The sequence below is a fragment of the Dromiciops gliroides genome, chromosome 2 (genome assembly GCF_019393635.1).
Source record: "Dromiciops gliroides isolate mDroGli1 chromosome 2, mDroGli1.pri, whole genome shotgun sequence".
Classification (NCBI taxonomy): domain Eukaryota; kingdom Metazoa; phylum Chordata; class Mammalia; order Microbiotheria; family Microbiotheriidae; genus Dromiciops; species Dromiciops gliroides.
Window position 1 is genome coordinate 286,166,217 of NC_057862.1, and position 26,943 is coordinate 286,193,159.

At 40.1% G+C, this 26,943-nt stretch overlaps 1 long non-coding RNA gene across 2 annotated transcripts in view; it reads right to left on the bottom strand.

Moving 5' to 3' along the window:
• The window catches only part of LOC122744177, a 35,264-nt gene extending 9,176 nt beyond the window's left edge, over positions 1–26,088 (bottom strand). For both annotated transcript variants that reach the window (XR_006355056.1, XR_006355055.1), the window contains exons 1-2: positions 25,947–26,088; positions 3,355–3,449 (exon numbers count right to left, since the gene is read on the bottom strand). This is a non-coding gene — a long non-coding RNA (uncharacterized LOC122744177). The remainder of the gene's footprint in view (positions 1–3,354; positions 3,450–25,946) is intronic.
• Positions 26,089–26,943: the final 855 nt, after the last annotated feature.

Below are 26,943 nucleotides of genomic sequence, written 5' to 3' on the forward strand. Positions count from 1 at the left end.
GGTTTATGGTATATAAATATAATGGAATATTATTGTGCAACAAGAAATGATGAAAGAAGGAATCTGAGAATCTGAGAAGATTTTATGAGCTGGTACAGACGGAAGCAAGCAGAACTGGGAGAATGTATATAGGGACAACAAATCTCCCTAAGTGTCTTCCGTTTCAGGAAGGCAAACAATTATGAAAGCCTTGGTAACTTGGATCAACAACACAGCACTTGGCTATTCCAAAGGACTGATGACTCGGCAAGTGCTTTGCTTGACTGTGCTTATTTGAAAGTTTTTCATTGGGTGGAAGGGGGAGCAGAAATTCTGTGGGGCCGCTACATGACTCAAGGGACAGAATATCAGATGAGTCAGGAAAACAATACCATCACAGTCACTAACTGGTTGTACCGCCCTGAGCAATTTAGTTAAACTCAGTCTCAGTTTCCTCGTCTATAAAATAAGGATAATAACAGTACCTACTTTGCAGGATAGGACTGTTGTGAGTATTAACTAAGATAATATATGTCAAGTGCCTCAAACAAAACAAAGTACTTAGTAAATGCTTCATCTATTTCAAATGCTTTGCAAAACTTAAAGCATTACATAAATGCTAGATATTATTAAGGAGGGGAGTGGAGAACTAATGACAGTTACTATCAAAAGGAAAAGAATGTCAATAAAACATTTTTAAAATATAGGCGAGAATAGAAGAAAGTAATACAAATTCATTTGCAATCCACAGAGATGGAAAGGATAGAACTTGCAGTTAAAATACTCTAAGAAGTAAACATATTCTTAGATACATCATAGAGAAATGTCACAAAAGCTAGACACTATAAAATGAATCTCAGAAATCCTGGTTTAACAGGCTTTGCACAACAACTTGTACAACTTCATATATCTGTATACACAGATTCCCTATGCCTAAATTAAATTCACACCCCACCTAATGAAATTCTTCTCTTCCTTCAAGGTTCAGCTACATACCCCCCTTTCCCCAGTATCCTCCCAACTAGAAGTGATCCATCACCCTCCTTAAATCTCTTGGGTCACTGTCTGACCTCTCCTAAGTATTTAACTATAGAACAAGTCACATACTACACATGTGTGCTGTACATGTACATGTCCACCCCCTGGAAAACAAGTTCAGCTCTATACTATGTTCTACTCTATAATTCCACGCCCTTACTGTCCTCTCACAGTTCATAACTTGCCAACCCCCAACCCCAGATTACTCTCACCATCCTCCTCTACTCTTACTATTCATGTGCTGTTGACTGGAGCTGTAAAACATAAACCATACCAACTAGAGGCACTACAAATTTATGTTATCTAATCTCAAGGGCGCCCTCAACTCATCAAGGTAATCCTACAACTCCTCCCTAAGAGATTCTCTTTTTAAAAAGTAGCTGTTGATGTCTCTTTATATTACCATAGTTTTCTCCATTATTCCCTCCCCTCCCCAGCCATCTCATATAACAAATAATTTTAAAAGAGGAAAAATCAGCATAATTGATCAAAAATGAAAAAAGTATGAAAATATGTCCAATATACAATACTTATGGACCTCCCATATCTGCAAAGGGGTGGAATCAGGGTATCTCCTTATATGCTTATTCTATGTAATTTTACGATGTTTACTTTTGATTTTGATTTTTTATTCTTTGTGGTTCTATTTATAATGTCGCTGTGTAGGTTCTTTTTCTTGATTTTGCTTATTTACTTTGCATCAATTTACAAAGATCTTTCCATGCTTCATCAAATTCATCACTTCTTAGACCACAATAATATTCCATTACCCATATGCTATAATCTATTTAGCCATTCCCAAATTGATGAACATCTACCTTTTTCCTCTCAATTCTTTACTATCACAAAAAGTGTTACTATAAATATTTTGCTATATATTGGGACTTCTCTCTTATCGATGGCTTCCTTGGGGCATAAGCCTAGTAATGAAATCTCTGGCTCAAAGTCACTTTATTGATAAAATTCCAAATTGCTTTCCAAAATTGTTATACTAATTCACAGCTCTGCCATTAATGCACTAGTGTGTCGATTTTCCCATAATCCCTCCAATATTGACTATTCTCATCTTTTATCATTTGGCCAATGTGCAGCACTGACAACCTCAGAATTGTTTTTATTTGCACTTCTCTTTTTGTTAGTGATTTAGAGCCAAGAACCAGATTAAAATGTAACTGGGAAACATTTAACAAAATGAATAAAAAAATAATAGCACACAGATAATGTTAATATGTGGCTTTCTAAGTCAATATGCAGCTAGTAGGGATCCTTTTCTATTTCCATTTAAGTCTGACACCACTTTTTACTCCATTCTTTCATATGAATGCTACTAGTTTATTCTTTTAATAAATTTAATTTATTAAATTTAATAAATAGTTAATAGTTCATTCTTTTGAGAATTGTTTGTTTAGATCCTTTGACCACTTATGTGTTTGGAAAAGGCTAATGATTACACACGTATCTGTTAATTGATATAGACCTATTCTTACTCTCTTAGCCTTCTACAATTTGAATTCTTACTTATCTTTGGATTCAGCTGAAAATGTTTCCTCCAAAACTATCAAATCTTGTCCAATTTAATGGCTTCTCCTCGATATTCACCTTCTTGCCCTCTCTGCCAACAACCTGTGGGTGTATAACACTTCTGAACTTCCCTATTACTGCCATCTTTCAGTCACCCAGGTTCACAATCTCAGGTAACCCTCAATTCCTCATCTTCTCTTACTCCACACATCCAAATGTTGACAGTTCTATCTCTATAACATAACATCTTTTGGATATATCTCCTATTCTCCACTCATACAAATATCACCTCTAATTCAGGCTCTCATCATTTCTTACCTGGGTTATAATCTATATACCTACCCTATTGGTCTCTCTACCTCAAGCCTCTCCCCGTACCAATCCATCCTCCACCCAGAAACCAAAGTGATTTTCCTAAAGTACAGGTCTGACCATGTCCCTTTCCCACATCCCCCCAAAAACATCCAGTGGCTTCCTATTACCTCTAGGATCCAATATAGACTCCACTATTTGGCCTATAAAGCTCTTCACAAACTGATCTGTCCCTACTTTTCCAGTGTTCTTACGCATTACTCCCCTCCACACACTCTGCAAATGAACCATCCTGCTGTACATGCTCTTCTGCACACAGGACACCCCCTCGTCCTGGCCTCCATGACTGTAATGCACTGCTTCCTCACCTCCACTTCTAGGAATCCCTGGTTTCCTTCTAGTTTCAGGCCAAACACCACCTTCCAAATAAGGCCCTTCCTCATCCTCCTGGCCCATGCCTTCCTCCAAATGCCCTGCATTCATTTTGGACACGTGTATACTTACATATACACAGGTTGTTTTCACTTTAAAATGTAAGTCCCTTCATGGCAGGAGCTGCTTCCCTCTAGACTTTGCAACTCCAGCACTTAGCACAGGGCCTGGAACAGAGCAGGCACTTAATCAGTGTCTGTGGATAACTAAGGCTCAGTGAGCAGAACCTACACTCCTTCAATTTTTTCATGCTTAGTGCCTAGGACAGTGTCTGATACACAGAAGACTTTTAAGAAATGCTTTGTGGGAGAAACAGCATGAGCCCAGAGAACGGAGAGCTGGTCTCTGAGTCAGAAAGACCAGGGTAAAGTCTCACCACAAACTAAGAGTATGGGCCTGGAGAAGCCACGAAGCCTTCTAGAGCCCCATGCTGCAGAGCGGCTACTCGTGTGTGCAGGTGAGGAAGTTCTAAAGGCAGCGGCAGCAGCCCCTGGCAAAGGTAGGGTCAAAACACAAACACACACACACACACACACACACACACACACACACACACACACACACAGAATTTGATAGATTGAATGGAATGAATTCATCAGAGGTGAGCACAGGGGGCAGAATTTACTCCTCCAGACTTTGTAGGCCTGGAGTTATATGGGAAGTCCGAATGCAGTCACTCCAATCTGTTAATATCCTGAGTGAGTAAGTTTACATCCTATACTGGTCTGAATCAATACTGGGGACTACAAAGTCACCCCAAAAGTTGGAGTTCACTTCCTAACTTAAGTCTATGACCATGTTCAAATAGGTATTACTGGCCCCACACCCAGGGACTTCTTTTTTTTTTTTTTGGTGAGGCAATTGGGGTTAAGTGACTTGCCCAGGGTCACACAGCTAGTAAGTGTCAAGTGTCCGAGGCTGGATTTGAACTCAGGTACTCCTGAATTCAGGGCCGGTGCTTTATTCACTGCACCACCTAGCTGCCCCCGATGGACTATATTCTTCTCACCAGTGCAATGATACAGAAGAGTTCCAGGGAACTCATGATAGAAGAGGATCTCCAAATCCAGGGGAAAAAAAAGAACTGTGGAGTATAGATGCTGAATGAACCATACTATTTCTTTTGGTTTTGATGCTGTTGCTTTTCTATTTTGAGGTATTTTGTCATTGCTCTGATTTTTCTCTTATAACATGACTAATGCAGAAATATGTTTAATGTTATTATGTATATGTATATATGTATGTGTATATATATATATATATATATATAAAACCTATATCAGATTACCTGCTGTCTAGGGGAGGGAGGAGAGAGGAGAGGGAGGGAGAAAAATCTGAAATTGGAAAGCTTGTATAAACAAAAGTTGAGAACTATCTTTACGTGTAACAGGAAAAATAAAATACTTTATTAAAAAAGAAAAAGAAAAAAGAAATAATGAGCAGGCAGATTTCAGAAAAACCTAGAAAGACTTAAATGGACTGATGCCGAGTGAAGTGAGCAGAACCAAGAGAACATTATACACAGTAACAGCAACACTGTGATGATCAACTGTGATAGACTTGGCTCTTCTCAGCAGTGTAATGATCCAAGACAATTCCAAAGAAGTCATGATGGAAAATGTTCTCCACATCCAGAAAAAAGAACTGTGGATTCTGAATCCAGATTGAACCATACTGTTTCTACTTTTTTGGGTTTTTTTCTATTTTGAGGTTTTTCCCTTTTGTTCTGATTCTTCTTTCACAACATGACTAATACAGAAATGTGTTTAATGTGATTGTACATATATAACCTATATCAGATTGTTTTCTGTCTTGGGGAGGAGGGAAGGAAGGAGAAAAATTTGGAACTATAAATCTTATGAAAACAAATGTTGCAGACTATTTTTACATGTAAACTGGAAAATAACATAATACTTTTATGATTAAAAAAATTTTTTAAAAGCTAACATCAAAGCTACTAAATTAGAAAACAGCAAAGTAGATCAGTAGATCAGAAAAGACAAGCAAACTCTTCAAACAAATGAACATGGTGCAACAAAATAAAACAAACTACTAGGGGAAAGAATCTTTGCTGAACAAAAACTGATGGGAAATCCAGAAAACAATTTGACAGAATACATGTAGAGCTACATCTTATAATATCTACAACAATAAATTCCAAATGGATGAGCAATCTAAATATGAAAGGTCATATCATTCTTTAAAAATTAGATGAATGGAAGGAACTTCCTAAAAGATTTTAGGGGGAAAATTTATTACATTTAGAACAAAAAAAGGACAAGAGATCACAAAAGATAAAAAGAGGCAATTTCACATATATAGATTTTGAGGGGGAGGCAATTGGGGTTAAGTGACTTGCCCAGGGTCACACACCTAGTAAGTGTCAAGTGTCTGACCAGATTTGAACTCACTCCAGGGCCAGTGCTCTATCCACTGTGTCACCTAGCTGCCCCCACATATATATAGCATTTTTAAAAAGCTTTTGAAATAAGAAATAAACAGAGTAGACATACAATTTACAGCAGCAAATGACTATAAAAACCCTGTGTTTGGGGGCAGCTAGGTGGCGCAATGGATGAAGCACCAGCCCTGGATTCAGGAAGGACCTGAGTGCAAATCCAGCTTCAGACACTTGACACAAGTTGTGTGACCCTAGGCAAGTCACTTAACCCTCACTGCCCCACCAAAACAACAACAAAAAACAAAACAAAACAAACAACAACAACAAAAACCCCTTGTGTTTGACAAATGGAAAGACTTAAGTTTGGGGGATAAGAATTCATTACTTGGTAAAAAATTGTTTCGAAAGCTGGAAAGAAATCTGGCAGAAATTGGGCAAAGCCCAATATCTTACACCATTTACCAAGAATACATGACCTGACCTACATGTAAAGGGAGATATTACAAGAAAATATGAAAAACAAGAAACATATTGCCTACAAAACTTATGGATAAGAGAAATTATGAATAAACAAGAGGCAGAGAGCAGTGTGATATATAAAATGGATAATTTCAATTATATTAAATTCAAAAGGTTTTGTACAAATAAAACCAATGTAGCCAAGATCAGAAAGAAAGCAGAAAATTGAGGGGGGGATAGGATTTTATACAAGTTTCTCAGATAAAGGTCTCATATCACAAATATATAAAGAACTTTGTCAAATCTCTAAGAATACGAGTCATTGACCAATTTATAAATGATCAAAGGATATGAACAAATGGTTTTCCAATGAAGAAATCAAAATAATTTATAATCATAAAAAATGCTCTAAATCATTACTGATTAGAGAAATACAAATTAAAATAACTCTGAGACATCATTTTACACCTAGCAGATTAGCTAAAATGATAGAAGGGGAAAGCAACAAATGTTGGAAGGGATGTAGAAAAAATGGGACACTAATTCACTGTTGGTGGAATTGTGAACTAATCCCACCATTTTGGTAGGCAATCTGGAATTATACCCAAAGAGTTGGTCTGTTTCCCAAGGTGATTAGGGAAAAAGGAAAAGAACCTATATGTTCTAAAATATTTATAGCAGTTCTCTTTGTGGTAGCAAACAATTGGAAACTGCAAAGAGACCCATCAATTGGAGAATAGAATACTACTGTGTTATAAGAAATGAGCTCAATGATCTTAGAAAAACATGGATAGACTTGCACAAAATGAAAAGTGAGTAGTACTTTAAGGAGGTTATTTCTGGCAATTGTGGAGAATGGATTGGAGAGAAGAAAGACTAGAAGCAGAGAAAGCAATTAGGAGGTGAGAGGTAATGGGGTAAGTGTCTGTGAGAGAGGATGTAGAATAGAACTAATTATATTTGCAAAATGAAATGAGCAGAACCAAACGAACATTTTATACAGTAACAACAATATTGTTTTTACAACAACCTTGAGGGGCAGCTAGGTGGCGCAGTGGATAGAGCACTGGCCCTGGAGTCAGGAGTAACTGAGTTCAAATCCAGCCTCAGACACTTAACACTTAATAGCTGTGTGACCCTGGGCAAGTCACTTAACCCCAATTGCCTCACTAAAAAAACAAACAAACAAAAAAAAAAAAGAACAACCTTGAACAACCACATCATTTTGACTATTATAAATACCCAAACTAACCACAAAGATCCTATGAAGGAAGATTATTTGCATCCAGAGAAAGAACTAATAAATAGATGTATAGAATGTTTTACAGATATGTACATATTTGTGTCTAATGGTAACCATCTCTAAGGTGAGGGGGAAGGCGGATGGGAGGGGGGAAAAAAGAAAGTTGCATAATAACTCAATAAAGTTACATTTAATATATTTAAGATATATTAAAATAAGATATATTTAAAAGGAATAGTAAGTTGTACATAATAAATTTGCAGTTTCGTGTGCAATCATCTTTTTTTCTATTCTACTATGCTATGGAAATGCTTGTTTTATTTCCTAAGTCAGAATAAAAAAATTAAAATTTGAAAAAAGCTCAATATACTTAGAGTAAATGATTGAATGAGGAAGAAAATCTTTGAACCAAATCTTTCAAATAAATGTCCAATAATACAAGTATTATTATCCCCATTTTGCAGATGAAGAAACCAAGGCCCAGAGGGCCCATGGTCACAAAGCATTTTGTGTGGTAACAGAAACAGCATATCTAAGTGCTCATCAACTGGAGAATGACTGAAAGAAAAGGGGTATATGAATGGAATGGAATAGTGCTGCAAAATAAAAAATTCTAAGGATTTGAATAAAAATGGCAAATTTTTTTGAACTGAGGCAGAGCAAACAAGAAAAATCAAGAAAAACAACATATATAGTGACTACAAAAATGTAAAAACAATTCTAACAAGCAACTGAAATTAGATTTACAACAATGACAAATAAAGATTCTAAAGGGCAGATTATGAGACAGACTTCCTCAGAAAAGTAAAGGAATATGAATAATGACTGTCATAAAGTCAGTCAGTGGTTGTGTCACTGATTTTAACCATTTTCTTTGTAACAATGAAATGCTGGGGGAGGAGGCAAAAATATGAGGAACTGTGAATAAAGGGGGGCATCAATAAAACCATAAAAATCAAATTATACAAAGAGATCAAAAAATGAGGGTAAAGTAACCCAACTTAAAAGGTGACTTCTTGCAAGGAAAACACAAGGTTGGATTGATTGGAGTCTTTAAATACACTACCCTTCCTCTTAAAAGAAAGGTCAGTGAGAGAGAGGGAGGATCCAGTAAGCATTCCTTTCCTCCCTAAAGCTAAGTCAAAACTGATGAGAATTTGGACCAAAATGTTTATTTATCAAGGACCAGAGGGGGTTTCATGACAAAAGATTTAGCTTCAACCAAATTTTCACACCTGGAAGGAAGGGTTTGGTAAAAAACATGAGGTGACTTGTGCCATGGCTCTAATACATAGTCATTCTGTTCTGTGAAGATCAAATCTCACACAAAACCCATGAAGAGAAGAAAAATTGGAAGAATCAGATTCCAAGGAACTAACAGGCAGAGCTAGGACCTCTCGACTTGTCTGGGCAATCTCCTGAGACGCTGTCATGGCTTGTTTCAGTTGCTCTTTCCCAACCAGTTACGATGCCTTGCAGATAACACCTAAACAGAAACTTCCTCCTCTACTCATTTTTACCTTTCTAGAGACGCTGGCATAAAGAAATCATATTTATCTGATATTAGAGCAAGAAAAGACCTTCAAGATCAAGTCCAACCTTCTCAATTTATATGGAAGGAAACATGTCCAGAGAAGTTTCATGGTTTCCTTTTGATCATACCAGTAGTGAAACAAAGGACCTTCTAACTCCAAGGCCTATCTATATTCTTTCCTCTATACCAGGCTAGCTCCTTTAAATGTAAATATCTGTGTTGGAGTCTTTAAAAATCAACATCAAAAGTATAAGCTGGAGGGGCAGCCAGGTGGTGCAATGGATAGAGCACCGGCCCTGGAGTCAGGAGGACCCAAGTTCAAATCTGGCCTCAGACACTTAACACATACTAGCTGTGTGACCTTGGGCAAGTCACTTAACCCCAATTGCCTCACCCCCCCCCCCAAAAAAAAGTATAAACTGGGGGAGAGAAGTGGGGATGGCCACAATTCATATGAAAAAATACCAAAAAAGTTAAGGTCATCTTCAGCTGCGTTTAGAGAACTAGTATCCAGAATAAGAGAGGTGGGCACTCCCACCTACTCTGCCTTAGTCAGGCTTCAAATGGAACACAGTGTGGACTTCTGGGGGCCACCCTTTCAGAAGAGCAATATTTGCTAAATGCCCAAAGCAGGGGGACTGGACACCAAAGAACTTCAAAACTATGCAATGGGGAGCAGCTAGGTGGCACAGTGGATAAAGCACCAGCCCTGGATTCAGGAGGACCTGAGTTCAAATCCAGCTTCAGACTTGCCACTTACTAGCTGTGTGACTCTGGGCAAGTCACTTAACCCTCATTGTCCCACCAAAAAAACAAACAAACAAACAAACAAAAACCTATGCAATGTACAGATCATTTTAATTAAGCCTGCAGGAAAGGTTATTTCTGTTGAGGGTACCACTGCAATCTTATCAGATGCAGAATCACAGAATTTGGGAGTTCGAAGGGACATCACCAGTGATCTAGTCCAATCCATAACCAAAAGAGAATCTCTAATCAATGTACCCAGCAAATGACAGCCCAAACTACGGGACATGATAGAAAGAGCTCATTACCTCCTGAGGCAACACACTCCCTTTCTGAATAATTGCCTCTGACTCTTCTGCCTGCAGAAATAATCAGTGGCTAAGTCCAATCACTTCTATCCCACATCCTCTCTCACAGGCACCACCCCATCACCTCTCACCTCCTAACTGTTCTCTCTGCTTCCAGTCTTTCTTCTCTCCAAACCACTCTCCACAGTTGCCAAAAATAACCCCTAAAAGCACTACTCACTTTGTGAACCTCCATGGGGCTTCTTCGTGCCTTGGGGATAAAATACAAACTCTTTGATCTTGGTATTTAAAGCCCTTCACTTTCTGGTTTCCAGCCCATCTTTTCAGGCTTATTGTATATTACTCATCTTCATACACTTTATATTCAGACTAACCTGGACTATTTGCTGTTCCCAAGACTTGCCATTCCATTTGCAACGTCCAAGCCTTTGCAAAGACAGTTCCTCATGCCTAAAATATACTCCCTCTTCACTTCTGGATCTCTTCAAGATTCAACTCATATGCAAACTCCTCTAGAAAGCCTTTCCTATTCTACCTAGTTACAGATACTCTCTCTTTTATACTTTTCTGCTCACATACTGTAGTGCCTTTCCCCTCCCCTGAAGTAGAATATGGACTGGGTTTTTGTTTTCTAACAATCAGAAGTATACCAAAGTAGAATGTAGACCTTCAGCAAGTAGTGTGTCCCCCCTTGGTAGAGGTCTTCCATCAAAGGTTGGACACATTTTTGGGGTGTTATACAGGTGATTTCTATTCAGGTACAGATGACACTAGATGGTCTCTGAGGTCCCATTCAACTCTGGGATTATCTATGATTCAGATTCAAGGAAAATGCCAATAAGAAAAGAAATAACTATTTTTAAAAAAGGAAGTGGAAATAAGGCCAAAAGTCTTGAAAATGTACAATCTGACTCATAAGTTCCTTAAGGGCAGGGAGTTTACAGTCTCAGTTCTCATGGATTCAATCGTGCTATCGATGAAGATGATTTTCAGTTCTATTTGCCCAGCCCTAACCTCCCTCTCAATCATCAGTCTTCAAGCTCCAACAGCTCAACTTTTAGACGTCCTGAACTGGATGTTCAGTAAACATCTTACACGCAGCATGTCCAAAATGAAGCTTGTCATCTTTCCCAAAAAATCCCATAATTTCTCTATTACTTTCAAGGGTACCACCATCCTCCCAGGTGCCTATGTTTGAAACCTATGTGTCATCTTTGACTCCCCTCATACTCTCACCCCACCTATCTACTCAGTGGCCAACATCCCTTGTATAGGCCCTTTCACTTTTCTGACCATTGCCACCATCCTGGCACAGGCCCTCAGAACCTCACGTCTAGACTCCTGCAATAGCTTACTGGTTAGTCTCCCCACCTCAGGTCTCTCCCTACTTTAGTCCACCTTCTACTCAGCTGTAAAAGTGAGCTTCCGGGGCGGCTAGGTGGCACAGTGGATAAAGCACTGGCCCTGGATTCAGGAGGACCTGAGTTCAAATCCGGCCTCAGACACTTGACACTTACTAGCTGTGTGACCCTGGGCAAGTCACTTAACCCCCATTGCCATGCAAAAAAAAAAAAGTGAGCTTCCTATAGTGTGGCTCTGACCATGTCACACCCACACACCCACACCCCATAAACTACAGTAGCTCTCTATCTCCTCTAAGCACCAAATATAAAATCTCATCTGGCATTCAAAGGCCTTCATAACCCGGCCCTTTCCTAACTTTCCAGTCTTTTTACACCCTATCACAAACCCCATTCCCCAACCCCTCCATGTACACTCTCCTCCCAGCTGTTCCTAACATCTAACATTCCATCTTCAAACTCCCAGCATTTCGGCTAGCTGTCACCAGTGCCTGGAGCACTTTCTTTCCTCTCAACCTCTTGGCTTCCCCAGCTCCTTTCAAGTATCCGCTAAAGTTCCACCTTCTGCAAGAAGCCTTTCCTAGTCTTCCTTAATCTTAGTGTCTTCCCTTTGAGATTATCTCCAATTTATCTTGTCTGTATCTAGTTGCTTGAATGTTGTCTTCCCCATTAGACTGTGAGTTCCTTGAAAACTGTTTTTATCTCCAGTGCCTGGCATAGTGCCTGACACAAAGGAGACTCACTGAATAAATGTTTACAGAACGACCTGACTCATTTCATTGGGGGTCTCCCCTGCTACACAGTATAGGACTGTGTAGCTAGAAAATGTTCAAGAAACAGTTGCTTGTTGACCAATAGCTTTGCTAGATAATTTTTACTGAAATAAAAATCACAGAATTTCAAACTTAACAGATTAGAGATTATTAGTCCAATTCCCTAACTTCATTCATTCATAGGACATAGAGAAGTCAAGTGACTTAGCCAAAATCATACAGAGCAAATTAGCACCAGAGATAGGACTACAATCCAGGTCTTCTCACTCTCTGACCAGTACCCTTTTCCAAACTCTGCTCATACTAATCTCCAAAAAATCTGCTTCATCCAGGCTAGTTTCTGCCTTGTCCCCAGCATATGCCACATATATTCTCCATTCTGTACCTTTATTTGTATCTGAAATCCTCTTTCCCTGCTGCTTATATATTCAAATCCTATCCAACCTTAAAGAATCAGCTCAAATACAAATAGTCTCCATGAAGGCTTGTCTGAATACCCAAGGAAGGAATCAGTCACCTTTCCTCTCTGCACATCTATGGCAGCTGTATATCCTAAACCACACCATACATCCCAAACCTTACACTCTCCCTTCTTTACAGGTCTTCTATCATTATCTGTTTCATTTGTATTAACCTTGTATACCCACCTGATGATTTCTTAAGGGTGAAGTCTTCTTTATTTTGTATCTTACCTCCCTACCCTGAGAATATGTAGCATAATGGAAGGTGGGATCACAAGTGATGCAGCAGGTATAGCAGGACTGCCTGGCAGCAGGGAGGACCCCATTGAGGCCGTGTAACATAAAATTAGAGTGGACCCAATCAAAACAGTTGCAACTTTGTTCAGCAGCACATGTGTGTTTCATGTAAATCTTTCATATCCTCCCATAAAGAGAGGATCTATTGGACACGTTAAGAGTCATCCTGTAGTGTTCCTTCCTGACACTGCATGGATACCAGTGAAATATGTGGACTATCCACTCACTACCTTTTGCTATTGCTATGCAACTAGCCCACTTCCCTTTCCTGTAGTACATTCCTCTGATGACACTGTCCACATCATTTCTCAAGTACAGTTCTTGATTGGTAATAGGATAGAATCTACTCGCACTCATCTGTCTTTCCACCGAACCTTGGCTAAACCATCATTTCAAATTTTGGGAGCCTGGCATTCCATGACTTAATCATAAAGTATCACCAGAAGAATATAGACATTAAGAAGTGTGAGAAAAGGGGCAGCTAGGTGGCGCAGTGGATAGAGCACCGGCCCTAGAGTCAGGAGTACCTGGGTTCAAATCCGGCCTCAGACACTTAACACTTACTAGCTGTGTGACCCTGGGCAAGTCACTTAACCCCAATTGCCTCACTAAAAAAAAACAAAAAACAAAAAAAAACAAAAGAAGTGTGAGAAAATAATGGGTTTGGGGATGCCCAGAGGCCCCTGCTCAAGAGGATAATATTGAGATTGATTGGATTGACTTTGTGGATTAACTCACTTGAAGTTGACTTGGTTGAAACCCGTCTACCTGAGGGCCTGGCCCTCAGAGGGTGTGTTCTCTGAGCTCTGACCTCAGTGCGTTCTGCTCGCGGCCAATTAACTTGGAGCAGTGTGTAGGGACTGCCTCTTGTTCAGACCCACAGGAAGTTTCCACTCACAGAAGCAAAGGGACTTCCTTTTCTGGCACCTTTTTCTCTCTCCTCCTCTATCCTAGCTGGGCTTTCCTAACTTTCTGAGACATGTGCTATCTCTCTTTACTAATATCTAACATACTTTAATAAATGCTTAATGCCCCCAAACTGGTGCTAAAGCTTCTAATTTATAAGTAACAAATATATTAGATACCTCAACTAATTTTCCCCAAACTTTGGACAGAAATAAGGCGACCACAATATGGTTTTACTCGCCACAGAAGCTAGGTCTTTGTTTCAGGGAGAAACTCAAGCTCATCAAAATAACTGTATAATTTCCCAAATATAATTTGTCTACTCTCTTCTATCTAACTCCGAGTTCAATTCATTGTCCTTTTACAGTATTTATCTAACATGTATGCACTAGACCAGGGTTTCTTAAACTTTTTTCACTCATGACCCCTTTTTGCCTGAGAAATTTTTACACAACTCAGATATATAGGTATATAAGATAGGTATAACAATCAAACATTTACCACCAAATTTTTTTTTCAACCCCCACATTCAGTAACATAACCCCATGCGGGGTCGAGACCCACAGTTTAAGAAGCTAGGCACTATGCCATAAAACTAGCTCTATACCTTCTCTCCAATATTAGAATGAGTTTACACCATCTTTCAATGTCAAAAGCTTGCCAAAATAGGTCAGGTTGGCATTGCATCAATTGCATACCATATTTTTTCAATTCTATTCTTTTGTCTAATTTGCAGATAGTAGTGATGGTGGTGGGAGGGAAAAAGGATATCCTTCTCCAGAAGGTTTACTCCCTGGATAATGACTATGAATCTGGCTAGAAGTGAAGACATAGGGGAGTAAAGTAACATGCCCTCCTTCCCAACCCCTCCACCCCACAATTGTAGTACTGATTTAATTATGGCTCCAGAACTGAGAAAACAGACACACTCTGTTGTAAAATCACATCTAAAGTTTTTTCCAGCATGGTCAAACCTGTACTCTTCTGACATAGCTTTATTTGGTGGCATTAACATATCAAAATAGGAAATGAAATAAATCTGGTATGACCTGGTCTTAATGAAGCCACACCGGCTTTTTTATTTGATCATGGCATCACTTTCTAAATGTTCACAAACCTTCCTTTTGATAACATTGTAAAGTTTATCAGCTATAAAAGTTAAGCTCATTGGCCTACAGTTGGTAAATTCAATCCTCTGCCCTTTTTTGAAAATCGACCAATCATAAACATTAAGTGCTTACTATGTGCATTATACTAAACACTGGGAATTTTTTTAAAAGGCAAAAGACCTGTCTGCTCTCAAGGAGTTCACAATCCAATGGGGGAGGCAACAAACAAGTATGTACAAACAAGCTATCTATGGGACATGTGAAACACACAGGATACATACACACTTATATGTAAAGGATACATATATCCATTCATAAACACATACATATATGTGGGGGGGGTGTACAAAGAAGCTACAGGGACAACTAGGTGATGCAGTGGATAGAGTGCTAGAGCAAGAAGACTCATCTTCCTGAGTTCAAATCCAGTCTCAGATATTTGATAGTTACGTAACCCTGGGTAAGTCACCTAACTCTGTTTGCCTCAGTTCCTCATCTGTAAAATGAGATGGAGAAGAAAATGGCAGCCCACTCCACTGTCTTTGCTAATAAAACCCCAAATGGGGTCACAAAGAGTCAGACATGACTGAAGAACAACAAAGGATAAATAGCAAATAATTAACAGAGGTTAGTCACTAGAATTTGCAATTTGCAATGTGGACTTAAAGAAAGCCAAGGAACACAGTAAGCAAAGATACTGGGGGAAAGCATTCCAGGCATGGGGGACAGCCAGAAAAAAAAATCAGAGCCAAGAGATGGAGTGTCTTATTTGTGGATCAGTGGATTGAAAAGTAGATGATTAGGAGTAAACTGTAGAAAGTTCAGAAAGGTAGAAGGGGGATAGATTATGAAGGGCTTTGAATGCCAAACAGAGGATTTTGTATTTGATCCTACAAGACATAGTTTATGAGTAAGTGGGTGACACGGTTGAACCCATGCTTTAGGAAAATCATTTTAGCGGCTGAATAGAAGATGGATCGAAAGCAGCCTTACCAGCAGGCTATTGCAAGAGACTAGATGTGATGTAGTAAAGGCCTCATCACTAAAATGGTGGCAGTATCAGAAAAGAAGGCAGAGTATTCAAAAGATGTTGCAAAGGTGAGACTGAAAGCCTTTAGCAACAGATTGGCTATGGGGGGGGGGGGGGCGGGGATTAAGAGATAGTGACAACTCAAAGATGACAGGATGGTATTACCCTCAACAGCAACAGGGAAGGTGGAAGGAAGGGAAGGTTTAAGGGAAAAGATAATGAGTTTTATTTTAGACATGTTGAGTTTAAAATGTCTATATGACAACCAGTTCAAGATGTCTGAAAGGCAGTTGGTAATGAGAGATTGGAGGTCAGCAGAAGAGTTGGGGCAGAATAGGTAGATTTGAAACTCATCAGAACAGAGATGGTAATTAAATCCATGGGAGTTGATGAGATCACTCTTGTTCAACCCTGAAACACATATTCTATCTTCCAAGATCTTTCAAAGATAACTGACACCAGTTTTGCAATCACACATGACACTTTTTTTTAGTAACCTATTATGTAGTTTGTCCAGGCCTGGTGACTTGAACTCATTAAGGGCAACAAGATGCCATTTAATGCTAAGTAATCCATGTAAAGAACGCTCTATTTCCCTGAGTCAAACTCAGCAGAGGAAATATCTATGAATAAATTATAAGAATTACCCTCACCTATCAGACTTCAGGAAGGAAAACACAGTTAACTGTAAATTGTTAACTGGTATTTTTAAATAGTCCGGAAATGGTGTTTTGGTTTTTTTTTTTAAAGAACTGTGTCTTTCAAAAGTTCTACAGAGTCTCCCTTCAAAACAGCGCTACACTGCACCTGCTTTTACTGAAAACCAAAACTATGACAGAAGCACTCAAGGAATCAGGTCCAGGGTGAAATATAAGCCACCGGAATGCTTCTGCATATAGCTGTTACATGTCACATCCTTCAGACTATAAAAGAGCAAACACACAGAATAAGTCAGGCTTGTCCCAGTCCCTTGATGTAATCTGGGAAGGGAGCTTAGCCTAGTAACTCCAAAGGAAAGCTGATTCTGCTCAATCCTTTCAGTATCCTCTTTTCCATACCTGAGTACAATTGTTCTCATTCTTTTCTCAGGCTAACAGACATGAGGGTTATCTTGCTCAAATGGCATGAAAAATCTTTGCAAAATTTCCTTAAAATTTAATTTTAGACTATGTCAAATGCACTATAACAGATCCTTAAGGCCAACAGTTTTTTCCCCCACTTTGGTCAATTTTACTGTACTTGTTACAGGGAAGAGATCAATGGAAGAGTTTATGTAGAAAATATGCAGAAAAAATATCTTTTTTCTTTAACACTGGAAGAACATCTTAGAAAATCTAGCTGTCCTGGGGAATAGGTAAATCTACTTCCTTTTGAGTTTTAATTTCTCAATCTTGAAAGCATCCACCATTGGGACAAAACCCTGCCATGCAAAAAAAAAAAAGGGGGAAAATATGGGCTCTTTTTATTTCTTTCAGCATGGAACTAGCACTTAAAAAAAAAAAGGCTTAAGATTTAACTACTATAAATATATCCAGAATACAGCCAGAAAAAACAAAAGGGTAATATTGTGGTCCTTACTGCTACTGTGACCTTGGACAAGCCACAAGACTTCAGTTCCCTTATCTACAAAATGAGAATGAGAATGAGAATGACACGAAATGAGAATGAGAATGACAATAAGAAATGACTTCCTCTTCTCTCACTCTTCAACCCATAAAAATCTGATGTTCAACCTCAATACTCAACTGAAACTTCTTTCTCCAAAGTTACCAATGACATCTTAATTCCAAATCTAATGGTCTTTTCTCTGAGCGCATCCATCTCAACAATCTACTACATTTGACACTATTCAGCATCCCCTCCTCCTAAATATTCGCCTTTCAGGTTTTCTTAACATTATTCTTTCTTGGATCTCCTACCCACCTAACAGCCCCTTTATCAACATCAGAGCCCCTAACTGTAGGTGTTCCCCAAGACTCTGTCCTAGATGCTCAATGTCTTCTCTCTCAGTTCTCTCTCTTGATGATCTCATCAACTTTCATGAGTTTACTTATCCTCTCTCTCTCTAAGTACACACATACATAGACATAGACGCAGATAGAGATATCGCCAGTGTTTCAGTCTCATATCACCAATTGCCTCTTGGTCATTTAAAACTGGACAGGGGCATCTCAAATTCAACTTGTCTAAAAGAGAATGCAGGGGGCAGCTAGGTGGCGTAGTGGATAAAGCACCAGCCCTGAATTCAGGAGGACCTGAGTTCAAATTCGGCCTCAGTCACTTGACACTTAATAGCTGTGTGACCCTGGGCAAGTCACTTAATCCTCATTGCTCCGGAAAAAAAGAGAGAGAGAGAGAGAGAGAGAGAAAACAGAATACATTATTTTTGCCCCCAAATCTATCTCGCTTCCAAATTTTACTTTTATCAAAGATCCCACCAGTATTCCAGTCTCCCAATCTTGTAATCTCAGTGTCTCCCTCTCCCTCACCACACATCCAATCAGCTGTCAAATCTTGCTATTTCTACCTCCACAATACCTCATCTAGTCCATTTTCTCTGTTCATACAGCCAATCACCACCCAACTTCAGGTTCTTATCATTTCTTGCCTAGACTACCACAATGGCTTCTTCACTGGTCTCCTTGCCTCAATTTTCTCCCCATTCCTTTCCATCCTCCATACCACTGCCTGCCAAAGTGATTTTCCTAAGTGAAGATCTAATCATGTCATTCTTCTACTTAATAAACTCCATTGATTTCCTATTGCTTCTAGGATAAAATATCAATTCACCATACACCAAGATAAGGTCCAAACAAGTACATGAGTTAGACATAAAAGGTGATATCAAAACAAATTAAAGGAGCAAATTACCTGTCAGATCTATGGATCGGGGAAGAGCTCATGAACAAACAAGAGATAGAAAGGATCACTTTAAGACACACTCTTTGGATGCTATCAGAAAAACCTAGAAAGACCTACATGAACTGAAGCAGAGTGAAATGTACTGTATACAAAATAACAGCAACAGTGTAAGATGATCTGCTGTGAGAGACGTGGTTATTTTCAGCAATGCAATGATCTAAGACAAGTCTGAAGGACTTATGAAAATTGCAATCCATCTACAGAGAAAGAACTGATGGTATCTGAAAACAAATTGAAGCATAATTTCTTTGATAGTTCCTTAATCTGAAGTTTTGTTTTTGTCTGTTTTCTTTCACAACCTGGCTAATGTGAAGATGTTTAGCATGACTACTCATGTATAACTTATATTGAATTGCTTGAGTTCTTGGGGGTGGGGGTGGGGAGGGAGGGAAGAAGACAAGTTGAAACACAAAGTTTTTAAAAATTGATGTCAAAATTTTTTTTTACATGTAATTTGGAAAATAAAATAAAATTCTAAACAGATAGTAACTGAAGACACACTCTTTGACAAAACCACTACTAGGTCTATACCCCAAAGAAAGATGAAAAGAACCCTTAGGTACCAAAATATTCAGACCAACACTATTTGTGGTGACAAAGAACTGAGGAGGTGCCCATCCATTGGGGAATGGCTGAATAAATTATATGACTGTAATGGAATACTATAATGTGCTATAATTAAAAATCAAGGGGGCAGCTAGGTGGCACAGTGGATAGAGCATGGTCCTGGAGTCAGGAGTACCTGAGTTCAAATCCAGCCTCAGACACTTAACACTTACTAGCTGTGTGACCCTGGGCAAGTCACTTAACCCCAACTGCCTCACACACACACAAAAAAAAAAAATCAAGGGGATGGTTTTAGAGAAACCAGTGAAAACTTATACGAACTGATATAGAATGAAGTGAGAAGAACCAGGAGAATAAAATACACAATAAAAACATTATTGTAAAGACAATCAACTTGGAAAGACTTAGGAACTCTGATCATCACAACAGGCAACATCTGAACATCACTATAATTCCAGAGGACTCGTGAAGAAACAGGCTACCCCCTTCCTAACAGAGAAAAGGTGCGGAGAAGACATCTTCATTTGAAAAAAAAAAAACTTCATTAAAAAAATGTAAAAATAAAAAATAAAATATAAACTCTTCTATTTGACTTTTAAAGTCTTCCACTACCTGGTCCCATCTTACTTATTTTTCTGAATGCAAACAGCATCTTCCTTAATGGAATCTTTGCAGGTAATTTGGATACTTATAATAGTCAAAATGACTTGGTTGCTCAAAGTTGATATTAAAACAATATTGTTACAGTATACAATGATCTCTTGGTTCTGCTCATTTCACTCATTATTTCATGGAGGTCTCTCCATGCTTTTCTAAAATCATTGAGCTCATCATTTTTTATAACAGAGTAATATTCCATCAGAGTAATATTCCATCATAAACATATACCACAATTTGTTTAGCCATTCCCCAATAGGACTCCCTGCAATTTCCAGTTCTTTGTTACCACAAAGAGAGCTGCTATAAATATTCTGGAATATATAGGTTCTTTTCCTTTTTCCCCGTAATTATCTTGCGAAACAGACCTAATAGTGGTATTACTGAGTCAAAGGGTATAGGCAGTTTATTAGTATTAACTTTGGGGGTGTAACGATTGGAATGACGCCACCTGCTGGAGACTTACTGTAGAAGAGTTCTGCCCATGAAGTGAAGGTCTTTGAGGGCAAGACCAGGAGTCTTTTCTTTGGCGTCAGGAAGTGACGCGGGCTAGTGGGAGGAGGAAGGAAGAGACAGGCGCTCGCTCTCGGAGAGCGGAGCTAGAAATGTGCTCTCCCTTTAATAGACAGGAATCTAGGCCTTTTCTTCTCTCTTTACCAAACTCTTATTCTCCTTAATAAATGCTTAAAAGTCTAACTCTTGCTAAAGCTTATAATTTATTGGTGACCACTCATTAGATATTTTAGACAGTTTAGCTAGAATTTTAGCCCTTAACAGGGGCATATTTCCATATCTTTCTCCAAAAGGGTTAGTATCAGCTCATAGGTCCACCAACAACTAATCATGATCCCAATTTTTCCACATCCCCTCCAACACTTGTAACTTTCCTCTCCTATAATTTTTGCCAATCTGAAAGGTTTAAAATGATATCTCAAAGTTGCTTTAATTTGCATTTCTCTAATCGATGATTTGGAGCATTTTTTCACATGGCTAAATTATTTTGGCTTTTTCACCAGAATACTGCCTGTTCATATTCTTTGACAAAATATACTCGTGATGGTGACCAAATCAAGGGCCCAAATGAAGGAAAGAAGGGGAAACGAACATGTGCAGCATCATCCTACCTTATAATATTTCTTGGCTTCATCTGTATCATGAAGAAAAGCTCAAAATTCATTTTAGTGCTGAAAATATGAACATCTTTGATTTGCATTAACTCTTATACTAAAGTAACTAGAAGAAAACTAGAAGAAAACACGGAAACAACAAACATCCTTAAAAAGATAACGGGGCACCATTTCTTGCCTTAGAGGAGCAAGTAAATCTAGAAAATGGTGCCACCTGCAGGTAAAAACAACTGAGGGGGAAAAAAGCATTAATGTTAGCACAAGGTGTTGTCCCAGTGGCTACCTGAAGGCTAGGTCCAGGTCTAATAAGTGTGATTCATCCTGTTATGACTAGGTCTACTCCCAGCCAATTTTTAATGTAATAATCTTACTATGGTGAGGCTGACTGGTATTGCAAATTCAGAGATGGCCTCAGTCAGGAAAACCTGGTTCAAGTCTCACCTCCGGCACCTACTACCACCTTCAGAACCCTAGGCAAGCTACATAATTACTTCCTCCTTGTCAAGATCTGGAAAGGTTACTCAGGGCCCCCAAACAATTCTCTAAGGCAAACTGTACAATTGCAGCTCTGCACTGGGAGTTTTCTCACCTGAGAGCTCCCAACAATGGTGAAATCACAGGTTCTGACCACAACCAAAAATGTTACTGGCTTTCTCAGAAAAGTTCATATTTTAGATTTTTTCTAATCTATCACTGACCCAGTGCCCCAAACCATAAAAGTAGAGGGGATGCAAAACATTGGGGGAGGTAAGTGGGGGACATAGAGGGAAGCACATAAGGAACACAAAGTGAATGATCCCAATTCATCAACGAACATTTAGTTATCAAGTATTTTCTATGGGCCAGACCCTGTATTAGGAATACAAACACAGTCTGCTCTCAAGGAGTGTGCATTCTAAGGGAAGACAACAACATAGGTGTATGCAGAGTAAATATTTTTAAAAATAAAATAAAATACTAGGTAGTTTGGGAAGGAGACACTAGCAGCAGGCAGCATCAGAAAAGGCTTCATGCGGGGGCAGCTAGGTTGTGCAGTGGATAGAGCACCGGCCCTGGATTCGGGGGGACCTGAATTCAAATCCAGCCTCAGACATGTAACACTTACTAGCTGTGTGACCCTGGGCAAGTCATTTAACCCCAATTGCCTCACCAAAAAACAAAAAAAAGAAGAAAAAAAAAAGGCTTCATGAGGCTGCTGCTGGAGTCAAACTATGAAGGCCTAGAGGGACTCTATGATTCAAAGGAAAGAAGAGAATATATTTCAGGAACACGGGCAGCCAATGCAAAGGCAAAGAGATGTGAGATGAAATGTTATGATTAAGGAACTGAGAGAGAAGGCTAGTTTGGCCTTCACAGAAAACATCACAGGAAGCAATTAATATTAAATGAGTCTAGAAAGATAGAATGGGACCAGACTGTGAAGAGCTTTAAAAGTTAAACAAAGGAATTTATATTTTTATCCTGGAAGTAATAGAGAATCACTGGGGTTTATCAGGGGAGTGACGTGGTCAACTCTGCACTTAGGAAAATCGCTTTGGCAGGTAATAGTGAAGAGGATGGACAGGAATGGAAAGAAGCCATTGCAATTATCTAGACAAAAAGCAATAAGGGCCTAAATTAGAGTGGTGGCTGGCTGCATGAGCAGAAAGAAGGGGCTGGATGTGAGAGGTGTTATAGGAGTATAAATAGCAAGATTTGACAGCTGATTCAATGTGTGGTTAGGGAGAGCAAGAGAATGAGATTTCAAGTTTGGGATTCTAAAAGACTAGTGGTACCTTTCATAGAAATAGGGAAGTCTGGAGGAAGGATGGCTTTCTAAGTAAAGATAAGATAAGTTAAATTTAGAATGCCTCGGAGACATCCAATTTGAAATGTCCAAGGAGCAACTGGCAATGAGACTAAAGTTCAGTGGAAAGCCTGGGGCGAGAAACAAAGATTTGTGAACCATCTGCTTAGAGATGATAATTAACTTCAGGAAAGTTGATGAAGTCACTGAGAAAATGTAGAGAAAGAACAAGAGAGCCCAGGACAGAACCCCAGCACTTAGAGCATCAGGTCTGGCTGATGAATCAAAGAAAAGTGAAAAGAAACAGGTAGAAGAACAAAGAGAAGTGATTGGAAAACGCAGAAAGGAGTGTTCATCCCTCTCCAGAATCTAGTCTAGGCTGTTCTGGACTTTTTCTACCATGACCCAGAAACCTCTTCATCCTGGAAGCTCACTCCAGCCCTGGAATTCACACAACAGCTCTTGATTGGACAGTTCCTCCCAGAACCTTCATTTGAAGGAGAGAGCCCAGGTCCACCTTTGTCAGGCTCTACTGCTATACTTTTTCTCCCAGGCCCCAGGTCCAGGTACCATCGATTCTTCCCCTCCTGCCCCTCTCTTTTCAGCTTCCTTTTATGGGTGGTCTTTTCCCCATTAGAATATGTTTCTTGGGAGCAGAGACTGTCTTTTTGCTTGGATTTGTATTCCCCACACTTACCATAGTACCTGGATCACAGTAAGGGTTTAGTATTATATTAATAATGTTATTAATTATTATTAACAATTATTAATAATAAATAATGTCATGCTGACAGTTTTTAGCAGGAGGGGATGATCAACAGTGCCAAATGCAATAGACTGTGGAGAAGGAGGAGCACTAAGACCTAAATGGCTAAACGTATGTTTAGGAACCAGTAGTGAAAAGAACCAGTGGAAGAGATTGAAAATTGAGCAGGGGTGAGGAGAGAGAGAATAATGGGGCTAGCCATCTGCTGGAGCAGATGAGGGGATGGGACTAAAAGTATATAAAGAGGGGCAGCTAGGTGGCGCAGTGGATGGAGCACGGGTTCTGGATTCAGAAGGACCTGAGTTCAAATCCAACCTCAGACACTTGACACTAGCTGTGTGACCCTGGGCAAGCCACTTAACCCTCATTGCCCCGCCAAAAAAAAAAAAAAAGGTATATAAAAAGAGACTCAGCTTGTACTTCAACTACCTCCTCTCAGTTATACAACAAGCAAATAAGCAGGTATGAAACACCAATTATGTACCAGGCACTGGGGATACAAAGACAAACATGAAACAGTTCCTGCCTTTAAGGAGCTTACCTTCTCACAGAAGAGACAACATGTACATATACAAGACACATAGAAAAGTAACCTTCAAAGAGAAGAAACTAGTACCTAGGGAGACCAAGACTGGCACTTGAGCTGAACGTTAAAGAAAGCCAGCGCTGTCAGGAGGTGAAGAGGAAAACCATGTAAGATTTGGGGGTCAGGCGGCTAAAATCACCGACATAGGACGTGAGTATCATGTGCCATGTACTCTAAAATTCATCACTGAACTTCAAGTTTGCTTGTTTTTTAATTAAACCTATTTGAAATGCTACAAACACCAAAGCTTTGAATACATCTTAGCTGCCGAAGTATTTTTTTAAAGATCTATAGTAAGGAATCTAATAATCTCAGCAAAGAATTATGAAAGAAGAAACCCAACAAGGGCAATTCCAGGGAGTCAGCAGAAGGAAGACTGAACGGGGGAAGAAAAGAGAGAGAGGGCGGAAGGGAGAGACAGAGACGGGGGGGGGGGGGGGGGGGGGGGGGGGAGAGACAGAGAGAGTGACAGAGAGAGGGGGAGGGGAAGGAGGGAGGGAGACAGAGAGACAGTGACTGAGAGAGGGGGAGGGAGACAGACAGACAGACCGAGAGAACAAGAGAGAACTGTCTTTAATACCAATAGCTTGTTTAGAAATGTTTAGTCCAGAAAGGAGAGTATGTTCTTCCCACATCTATCACCCCTCCCCACCAACGTCCACATAGGGCTGGAAGTCAGTTCTAAATAATGAAGAAATTTCCATTTGTTTCCAGGGGGGGGGGGGGTTGTTCCTTTTAACAGAAAACTACATCAAGCTCCTTTTTTCTTTTTCTCCCATGTTCAGGGGCAGTAAAGATCTAAGTAAGAAACCCATTCCTAGAGTGGAATCATAGAAATGTAGTATCTCAATGTAGTAATGTAGCATCACAAGTGATACCTGAACAAAGTTTATTACAAGTTTCATTATCAGTGTGCAAAGAATTAAAAACGGGAGCGCCTTGGGTCTAGCCACAGTTCCTTCATTCTTTTACTATGAAAGGGCAGAAAGTGTTATACAAGCCAAAGCCCGTGTTTTTAGCGATGGCAGTGGCGGGAAAAGGAATGTCAAAAAATCAAAAAGTCCATTCCACTGACAGCAAGAAATCATATTCTCTTCGTTTTGTGTTTTTTAAGCTCAGGAATGGGGTGGAGTGGGCAACAAATCGTCATTTTAGAATTTAGGACAAACAAGTTAGCAAATGAAAAGGGCTCCCCCCGACCCCGACCCCACACACACACACACACACACACACACACTTGGGGTCATAGATATCAAAGCAAAATTGTTTCTCTTAAAGGGCCGGTCTACCTCAAGGGGCAAAGAGTGAGTCAGAACTGTAGACCGCAGGTAGAAGCAACCGGACCAGACTCTCCGCACGCAATCTTAACCCTAATTAAATCCCAAACATTCATACTCCTACTCTGCTCCAGGGCTCTCAGGAAAATACCTCGGGGGGAGGAGGGGTCCCCCTCCCAGAGCCTTTTTTTTTTTTTTTTGTCCAAGGCCCTTCATATCCCTAGCCCCACCTTCACCCAATTCCTTGCCCTCCCCTTCAGAAACTCCCTCCCCCATCCTCCCCGCCCCAGAAACTCCCCCAGACCCCTCCCCGTCCCTGACCTCCCACCTCGAATGAAAGTACTCACTTGGCTACCTCCTGAGGCTCGGCCGGCTGCGGGCATTAAAGTCCAGCTCCCGGCGGCCAGGGAAAAGCTGAAAGCCTCCCCTTTCCATTTTCCATCTATCCCCAGGCCAACAAGAAGATCCCTCAGCAGTTAAGAAAGTGAAAGCGAAAGCAACGGGAGGAGGAGCCTGGCGCTAGAGCGCCCCCGCGGTGCGCAGGCGCAGCACATGGTTGGGGGCGGGGGGCGGGGAATTAAGCTTGGAACTCTGGGCCGGCGCTGGCGTGGGAGTGGGGCTCGGAACGCCCCCTTCAAGGTCTCCTAGTGTATAGCTTCCTGGCTACCCTGTGCTGGACCTATCTCGGGGACTCTAGAAGTTACTAGGAGAAGAGTTCTGGGGCGTTCGCTTAGCGGGCTCTGGAGTGCGGGCTGAGGGGAGAGGGCGATCTCCAGGATGCAGTGCATGCTCAGTATTGCGTCTCCTGGGGTTCCGAGACTGAGCTGACTTCAGGACTGTGGTCTGCGCCTTCCTTGAACCAGTGTAGAGTTTGAGGACAGCCTGGTTGAGCGGAAAACTTGAATTCAAATCCAGCCTCAGACACCAGCTGTGTGACCCTAGGCAAGTCACTTAACCCTATTTGCCTCAGCTTCCCCATCTGTAAAATGAGCTGGAGAAGGAAATGGCAGCCCACTCCAGTATCTTTGCCAAGAAAACCCTAAATAGGGTCAAGAAGAGTTGGACACGACTAAACAAGTCACTTCACTTATGTTGGTCTCAGTTTCCTCATCCGTAAAATGGGGATAATAATAGCACCCATCTCCTAGAGTGGTTGTGAGGCTCAAATATTTGTACATAATAGCTATTTAATAAATGCTAGCAGTTATTAGCTATCATCTAGAAAAGAGAGACTTAAAGAGGTGCTTAAGTCCCAAGTAAACTGGCTTCTCCAGGCTTCCTTGCTGGGCTGGCTGACTGCAAACATCCTACCGGTAATCCTGGCTCCAAGGCCATAGTGGCTCC